Here is a 9,250-nt window from a genome sequence, read left to right as displayed (position 1 = left end):
TGAATTAGTGTATTTGTTTTCTTTGGATAAATACCCAAAATGCATTGCTAGATGGTATAGTAATTCTATTTTTAATTTTCTGAGGAAATTCCATACTGTTTTCCATAGTGGCTACACCAATTTACATTTCCTCAACAGTGCACAAGGCTCCCTTTTTCCACATCCTTGCCAACATTTGTTATACCTAGTCTTTTTGATAATAGACATGCTAACAGGTATAAGGTGATATCTCATTATGGATTTGATTTGTATTTCCCTGATGCCTAGTGATGTAGTGATGTTAGGCATCATTTCATGTACCTGTAGGCCATCTGTATGCCTTCTTTGTAAAAAGGTCTATTCAGATCTTCTGCCCGTTTTTAAGCAGATTGTTTATTTGCTATTGAGCTGTATGAACTCTTTATGTATTTTGGATATTAGCCCCTTATCAGATATATAATTTATAAATATTTTCTCCCATTCAATTTTTTACCTTTTTATTTTGTTGATGGTCTCTTTTGCTGTGTATAAACTTCTTAGTATGATGTACTTATTTATTTTGGCTTTTGTTGCTTTTTATTTTGGTAACAGAGTCAAAAAATCATCACCAAGACATATATCAAGGAGCTTCTGTCTTCTGCTAGGAGTTTTATGTTTTCAGGTCTTACCTTCAAGTCTTTAATCATTTGAATTAATTTTTGTGTATGTTATAAGCTATTGGTCAAGTTTCATTCATTGTTTGAGGCAGTCCAGTTTTTCCAACATAATTTATTACAAAGACTGTCTTTTCCCCACTGTATAATTTTTGTTTCTTTGTCATAAATTAATTGACTATATAAGCATGGGCTTAATTCTGGGCTCTCTATTCTGTTCCATTGATCTCTTTGTCTGTTTCTGTGCCTAGAAAACTCACGTTGTATGAAGAATTAATGAAATATTATTATTAAATTATTAAATGAATTAAATGAATGAACTAAGTATTTTTGAAGACTGTGATCAATGCTTGCTTGGAATAAATAAGGAAAGGTATTTTAGGAAGACAATATTTTCCCTGGGCCAAAAATAGTAGTGCTGATAAAAAATAAAATAAAAGAGGGGACTGCATAGTAAATCCACCTAAAGGGTGTTTTTATGGTAAATGAAGTGGTTTAAATTGGCCACTTTTAAATTTGCATTTTGTTTATTTATTTGTTTTTATTTATTTATTTTTGGCTGCGTTGGATCTTTGTTACTTCGTTACTGTGTGCGGGCTTTCTCTAGCTGCAGAGAGCGGGGGCTACTCTTCATTGTGGTACACAGGCTTCTCATTGTGGTGACTTCTCTTGTTGCAGAGCACGGGCTCTAGGCATGCGGGCTTCAGTAGTGTGGCACGTGGGCTCAGTAGTTGTGGCTCACGGGCTCTAGAGCACGGGCTCTAGATCACAGGCTCAGTAGTTGTGGTGCACTGGCTTAGTTGCTCCGCAGCATGGGGGATCTTCCCAGACCAGGGATCGAACCCGTGTCCCCTGCATTGGCAGGCAGATTCTTAACCACTGTGCCACCAGGGAAGTCCCTAAATTGGCAACTTGTAAAGGTCGATTAATCTTACATTCTTCCAAGGTATTTGCTTCTAAGGACTTTAGAAGTGAATAATGATTACTTGAAAGAAGAGAATTAAATTTTCTAAAGAAATACAATGTTGATTGAAAAATGAATATTTGCAACAGTTCATAATGAGATTTCAAAATTCCACACAATATTCTGGCTTTTAAAGGTCAACAGGAATTATTTAACTATAAATATTTTTATACACATAAATGTGCTAAAATGAGCATTAACTGCTCCCACCTCTTAAACTTTTACTTAGACATGTATAATCTATTTTAAAGGCTATTCTCAAATTAAGCTTCCTATATCAAAAAAAGAGGAAAAGAGAAATTTAAGAATGGTCTGAAATTCTTAAAAATTTGGTCCATGTGTTTATTTTGTTTTGTTTTCTTCTTGGACATACACTCATTTATCAATCAAAATATCTGGTTTATATTCCTCTAAACATGCACCAAATTCTAGAGGATGATCACAAAATGCAGTTTAAATACAAATATTTGGGAGTAACAATTGATATTAAGTTGGCTTCAAAGGTACTAAATACAAACAGTATTTTAAAGGGTAGTAGAATATGCCACCCCCAAATATACCACCCTTACTTAAGGATTTTTTTGAGCTCAAGGCAATTGAGAAGAAGCATATATATAAGAAAAGATCTCTTCCCTTACTTATTTGCCTAAAAGGACACAAATTTACAAAGGTGTCCCTCTTCCTCTTTTTACCAGGAAGAACAAAGATTAATCCTTAGAGAAAAATTTAGACCATTATCAATGGAGAAGGCACTGATTTAAATCTACATTAAAAACCTTACTCTTATTTACTGCTTTTTCTGGTCAACCTCCCTAATACTTTCCTCCCCCACACTTTTATGTCTTTTGCCTTCAGTTATTATTTAAGCCTGAGTTCTAAGCCATCTCTAAGAGATACTCATTTATTTTTTTTTTAATTTTATTAGAGTATAGCTAATTTCCAATGTTGTGTCAGTTTCAGGTGTACCGCAAAGTGAATCTGTTATACACATACATATATCTGTTCTTTTTTATATTAGTTTCCCATATAGGCTATTACAGAGTATTGAGTAGAGTTTCCAAACTTCCAATTTATAACTCCCTCTCCTCCTTACCCACGGTAACCGTAAGTTTATTTTCTACATCTGTAACTCTATTTCTGTTTTGTAGGTAAGTTCATTTGTACCCCTTTTTAGATTCCACATATACATGATATCATATGGTATTTGTCTTTCTCTGTGTGACTTACTTCAATCAGTATAAGAAGTCAATCTAGATCCATCCATGTTGCTGCAATTGGCATTATTTTGTTCTTTTTTATGGATGAGTAATATTCCATTGTATATGTGTACCACATCTTCTTTATTCATTCCTCTGTTGATGGACATTTAGGTTGCTTCCATGTCCTGGCTATTGTATATAGTGCTGCAATGAAATTGGGGTACATGCATCTTTTTGAATCATGGATTTCTCTGGGTATATGCCCACAAGTGGGATTGCTAGATCATGTGATAGCTCTATTTTTAGTTTATTAAGGAACCTCCATACTGTTCTCCACAGTGGTTGTACAGGTTTAGATTCACATAAACAGTGTATGAGGGTTCCATTTTCTCCACACCCTCTCCAGCATTTATTGTTTGTAGATATTTTGATGATGGCCATTCTGACCAGTGTGAGGCTTTATTTGCATTTCTCTAATGATTAGTGATGTTCAGCATCTTTTCATGTGCTTTTTAACCATCTGTACGTCTCCTTTGGAGAAATGTCTATGATATTCCACCCATTTCTTGATTTGGTTGTTTGTTTTTTGATATTGAGCTGCATGAGCTATTTGTATATTTTGGAGATTAATCCCTGGTTGGTTGCTTCTTTTCCAAATATTTTCTCCCATTCTGAGGGTTGCCTTTTTGTTTTGTTTATGGTTTCCTTTGCTGTGCAAAAGCTTTTAAGTTTAATTAGGTCCCATTTGTTTATTTTTGTTTTTATGTTCATTACTCTAGGAGGTGGATCAAAAAAGATCTTGCTGTAATTTATGTCAAAGAGTTTTCTGCCTATGTTTTCCTCTAAGAGTTTTATAATAGCTGGCCTTACATTCCTGTCTTTAGTCCATTTTGAATTTATTTTTGTGTGTGGTGTTAGGGATTGTTCTAATTTCATTCTTTTACATGTGGCTGTCCAATTTCCATAGCACCATTTATTGAAGAGACTGTCTTTTACCCATTGAATATTCTTGTTTCCTTTGTCATAGATTAGGTGGCCATTAGGTACCTAATTAGGTACGTGGGTTTATCTCTGGAATTTCTATCCTGGTCCACTGATTTATATTTCTGTTTTTGTGCCAGTACTATACTGTTTTGATGACTGTAGCTTTGAGATATAGTTTGAAGTCAGGGAGCCTAATTCCTCCAGCTCCATTCTTCTTTCTCAAGATTGCTTTGGCTTTTTGGGGTCTTTTGTGTTTCCATACAAATTCTAAAATTTTTTGTTCTGATTCTGTGAAAAATACCATTGGCAATTTGATAGCAATTGCATTGAATTTGTAGATTGCCTTGGGTAATATTGTCATTTTCGCAATATTGGTTTTTCCAACCAAAGAACATGGTATATGTCTCCATCTGTTTGCGTCATCTTTGATTTCTTTTAACACTGTCTTATAGTTTACTGAGCATAGGTCTTTTGCCTCCTTAGGTAAGTTTTTTCCTAGTTATTTTATTCTTTTTGAGGTGATGGTAAATAGAATTGTTTCTTGAATTTCTCTTTCTGATCTTTTGTTGTTAGTGTATAGAAGTGCAAGAGATTTCTGTGTATTAATTTTGTAACCTGCAACTTTACCAAGTTCATTGATGAGCTCTAGAGTTTTCTGGTAGCTTCTTTAGGATTTTCTATGTATAGTATCATGTCATCTGCAAACAGTGACAGTTTTACTTCTTCTTTTACAATTTGAATTCCTTTTATTTCTTTTTCTTCTCTGATTGCTGTGGCTAGGAATTTCAAAACTATGTTGAATAATAGTGGCAAGAGTGGACATCCTTGTCTTGTTCCTGATCTTAGAGGAAATTCTTTCAGTTTTTCACCATTGAGAATGATGTTAGTTGTGGGTTTGCTATATATGGTCTTTATTATGTTGAGGTAGATTCCCTCTATACCCATTTTGTGGAGAGTTTTTATCATAAGTCAGTGTTGAATTTTGTCAAAGTCTTTTCCTGCATCTATCGAGCTGATCATATGGTTTTATTCTTCAATTTGTTAATATGGTGTATCACATTGATTCATTTGCATATATTGAAGAATCCTTATTTCCCTGGGATAAATCCCACTTGATCATAGTGTGTGCTCCTTTTAATATGTTGTTGGATTCAGTTTGCTAGTATTTTGTTGAGGATTTTTTAGTCTATATTTATCAGTGATATTGGTCTGTAATGTGTGTGTGTGTGTGTGTGTGATATCTTTGTCTGGTTTTGGTATCAGGGTGATGGTAGTCCTGTAGAATGAGCTTGGGAATGTTCCTTTCTTTGTAATATTTTAGAAGAGTTTCAACAGTGTAGTTGCTAACTCTTCTTTAAATATTTGATAGAATTTATAAAGCCATCTGGTCCTGGACTTTTGTTGGTTGGAAGATTTTTAATCACAGTTCCAATTCCAGTAGTTTTGATTGGTCTGTTCATATTTTCTATTTCTTCTTGATTCAGTCTTAGAAAGTTATATTTTTCTAAGATTTTTTTCATTTCTTCTAGGTTGTCCATTTTATTGGTGTATAGTAGCTTGTAGTAATCTCTTCTGATTCTTTGTATTTCTGTTGCATTTGTTGGAACTTCTCCCTTTTCATTTCTAATTCTTTGTATTTCTGTTGCATTTGTTGGAACTTCTCCCTTTTCATTTCTAATTTTATTAATTTGAGTCCTCTCCCTTTTTTTTTTTTTTTTCAAATAAAAATGACTACATTTTTGTCTGGCAAAAAGCTGTATACACATGGTTTATTTTTTTTTTTTTAATTTTAACAGTTTTTGGCAATCTTAATAAAGTACAATATATTACAACCAAACTAAAATGTAGTTGTTTAAGTAACAGCTGTTAAGAGTGACGTGATCCCTGATGCCCAGACTCCCTCCCCACCCCACCTGACTCCTAGAGACAGAGAGAAAAGAAAAATCTTCCCATCTGGATAAGCTCATCTCCCACCCTACTTAGGAAGCTAACCAATAGGAAGCAACACAACAAACGAGTAGTGTCAAAGGAAGCCTGTGGTCAGGCTGTATTAGCAGGAGCAGCCACCCTTGCAGGCCAGGGGCTCATGGGTTTTGGCCAGCTTGCTGTCAGTCATGCTTTCTTTGCCTTGCTCCTGGATATTCTCCATTCCAGGCAGAGCCAAGGTCACACATCAGAAGAGCTGCTTCATGTAGCCGGTCTTCGTGCTTGTCTTGATGAACATGGTGCTCAGTTCTTTGGCATGCTGCTCCCCCTCCTTGATGGTTACCTGCCTCTTGTCGGCCAGGTCTGTCAAGTTGCCCACCAGCATGATGATGACATCGCTGCCCCACTCTTTCCTGAGAACTTGATGAGTCTGACTAAAGTTTTATCAATTTTGTTTATCTTTTCAAAGAACAATCTTTTAGTTTCATTTATCTTTACTGTTTTCTTCTTTATTTCACTTATTTCTGCTCTCATCTTTATGACTTCTTTGCTTCTACTAACTTAGGGTTTTGACTGTTCTTTCTCTAGTTGCTTTACGTGTAAGGAGAGCTTGTTTATTTGAGAGTTTTCTTGTTTCTTGAGGTAAGATTGTATTGCTATACACGTCTCTCTTAGAACTGCTTTTGCTGCATCCCACAAGTTTAGGGTTGTTGTGTTTTTGTTGTCATTTGTCTCTAGGTATTTTTGATTTTCTCTTTGATTTCTTCAGTGATCCATTGGTTGTTTAGTAACATATTGTTTAGCTTCCATGTGTTTATGTTTTTTACAGTTTTTTTTTCCTGTAATTGATTTCTAATCTCATAGTCAGAAAAGATGTTTGATATCATTTCAATTTACTTAAATTTACTGAGACCAGAATTGTGACCCGAGATGTGATCTATCCTGGAGCGTGTTCTATGTGAACTTGAGAAGAAACTGTATTCTGCAGATTTGGAATGGAATGTCCTATAAATATCAATTATGACTATCTGGTCTAATGTGTCATATTAGGTCTAATGTGTCATTTAGGGCATTTATTCTCTATCTGGATGATCTGTCCATTGGTGTAAGTGGGGTGTTAACGTCCCCCACTATTTTTGTGTTACTGTCGATTTCCCCTTTTATGACTGTTAGAATTTGCCTTTTATATTGAGGTGCTCCTATGCTGGGTATGTATATATTTGCAATTGTTATATCTTCTTGGATTGATCCTTTGATCATTATGTAGTGTCCTTCCTTTTTGCTTTTAACATTCTTTATTTTAAAGTCTATATTGTCTGATATAAGTATTGCTACTCCTCCTTTTTTTGATTGCCATTTGCATAGAATATCTTTTTCCATCCCCTCACTTTCAGTCTGTATGTTTTCCTAGGTCTGAAGTGGGTCTCTTGTAGACAGCATATCTATGGGTCTTGTTTTTGTATCCATTCAGCAAGCCTGTGTTTTTTGGTTGGCACATTTAATCCATTTAGGTTTAAGGTAATTATCAATAGGTATAGTCCTATTGCTGTTTTCTTAATTGTTTGGGGTTTGTTTTTGTAGGTCTTTTTTCTTCCCTTTCTTTTTTGTTCTTTTCTTTTGTGTTTTCCACCTAGAAAATTTCCTTTATCATTTGCTATAAAGCTGGTTTTTTGGTGCTGAATTCTCTTAGCTTTTGCTTGTCTGTAAAGCTTTTGATTTCTCCACCAAATCCGAATGAGGGCCTTGTTGGGTAGAGTATTCTTGGTTGTAGGTTTTTTTCCCTTTCATTGCTTTAAATATATCATGACAATCTTTTCTGGCCTCCTGAGTTTCTGCTGAAAAATCAGCTAGTAACCTCATGGGGATTCCTTGTATGTTATTTTTTGCTTTTACCTTGCTGCTTTTTATATTTTTTCTTTGTATTTAATTTTTGTTAGCTTGATTAACATGTGTCTTGTCATGTTTCTTCTTGGGTTTATCTTGTATGGGACTCTTTGTGCTTCCTGGACTTGGGTGACTATTTCCTTTCCCATGTTATGGAATTTTTTGACTATAATCTCTTTCTCTTTCTCTTCTTCTTCTGGAACCCTTATATTTTGAATGTTAGTACATTTAATGTTATCCCAGAGGTCTCTGAGACTGTCCTCATATCTTTCATTCTTTTTTTCTTTATTCTGTTCTGTGGCAGTGATTTCCACCATTCTATCTCCTAGCTCACTTATCCGTTCTTCTGCCTCAGTTATTCTGCTATTGATTCTTTCTAGTGTATTTTTCATTTCATTTATTGTATTATTCATCACTGTTTGTTTGTTCTTAATTCTTCTAAGTCCTTATTAAACATTTCTTGTATCTTCTCAATCTGTGCCTCCATTCTTTTTCCAAGATCTTGGATCATCTTTACTATCATTACTCTGAATTCTTTTTCAGGTAGATTGCCTATCTCCTCTTCATTTAGTTGGTCTTGTAGGTTTTTATCTTGCTCCTTTGTCTGTAACTTATTTCTTTGTCTTCTCATTTTGTCTGTCTTTCTGTGTTTGTGGTCTCCTTTCTGCAGGCTGCAGGGTCCTAGTTCCTCTTGCTTCAGGTGTCTGTCCCCTGGTGGGTGAGTTTGGTCCAGGGGCTTGTGTAGGTTTCCTGGTGGGAGGGACTGCTGCCTGCCCTCTGGTGGGTGGAGCTGGATATTTCCCCTCTGGTTGACAGGGTTATGTCACAGGGTGAATTTTGGGGTATTTGTGAGCTTATTATGACTTTAGGCAGCCTGTCTGCTGATGTGAGGGACTGTGTTCCTGTCTTGATGGTTGTTTCACCTGAGGCTTTCCTGCACTGAAGCTTACAGGCCGTTGGGTGGAGCTGGGTCTTGGTGCTGAGATAGGGCCCTCCTAGAGAGCTCACTCTGATTAATATTCCCTGTGCCGGGAATTCCTGGTGGTCCAGCAATCAGGACATAGTGCTCCCAGCACAGGGGCTCAGGCTCAACCCCTGGCAAGGGAACAAAGACCCCACATGCAGCATGGTTCAGCCAAAAAAAAAATAATAAAGCCAAACAAAACAAACAAACAAAAACCAAGACAAACAATAAAAAAAAACAAAACCAAAAATCAAACAAAGGAAAACAACACAGAAAATGAAAAACAAGAAAACAACAAACCAAATAAAAAACCCAAAACAAACAATAAAAACAAAACTAACAAAAACAAATAGCAAAATAAAAAAACAGCAGAGAAAACAAAACAAAAACAAGAAAAAGACAGAAAAATAACAAAAATAAAAAAACAAAAAATAAAAATAGAAAAATAAAAATATGTATTAAAATTTTTAAAAAATAAAATAAAAAATAAAACAACCTCCACCACCACAACAAATTCCTTGTGGTCTCCACTATCCATGTCCTTGCCCCCACAGTGAACCACAGCCAAAACCTGTCTCCCCAGGAGGCCCTCCAAGATTTCTAGGTAGGTCTCTGTACACTTGGGTGCACTGTGGGGGCAGCTGACTCTGATCTGGCCCAACTCCTGTGTGTACATGCCCACAAATTCCACAGCTGC

The 9,250-nt window shown here is 35.6% G+C and overlaps 1 long non-coding RNA gene across 1 annotated transcript; it reads left to right on the top strand.

Moving 5' to 3' along the window:
• Positions 1–944: 944 nt before the first annotated feature.
• Positions 945–8,875, top strand: LOC309615945. The gene is made up of 2 exons (XR_014237163.1): positions 945–5,420; positions 5,473–8,875. It is a non-coding gene; the product is annotated as an uncharacterized lncRNA (long non-coding RNA).
• Positions 8,876–9,250: the final 375 nt, after the last annotated feature.

Source organism: Balaenoptera borealis, assembly GCF_965194805.1.
Source record: "Balaenoptera borealis genome assembly, chromosome: 18".
Taxonomy (NCBI): Eukaryota; Metazoa; Chordata; class Mammalia; order Artiodactyla; family Balaenopteridae; genus Balaenoptera; species Balaenoptera borealis.
The sequence above is the reverse complement of the archived record's forward strand: the minus strand, read 5'-3'. Positions and strand labels throughout refer to the sequence as shown.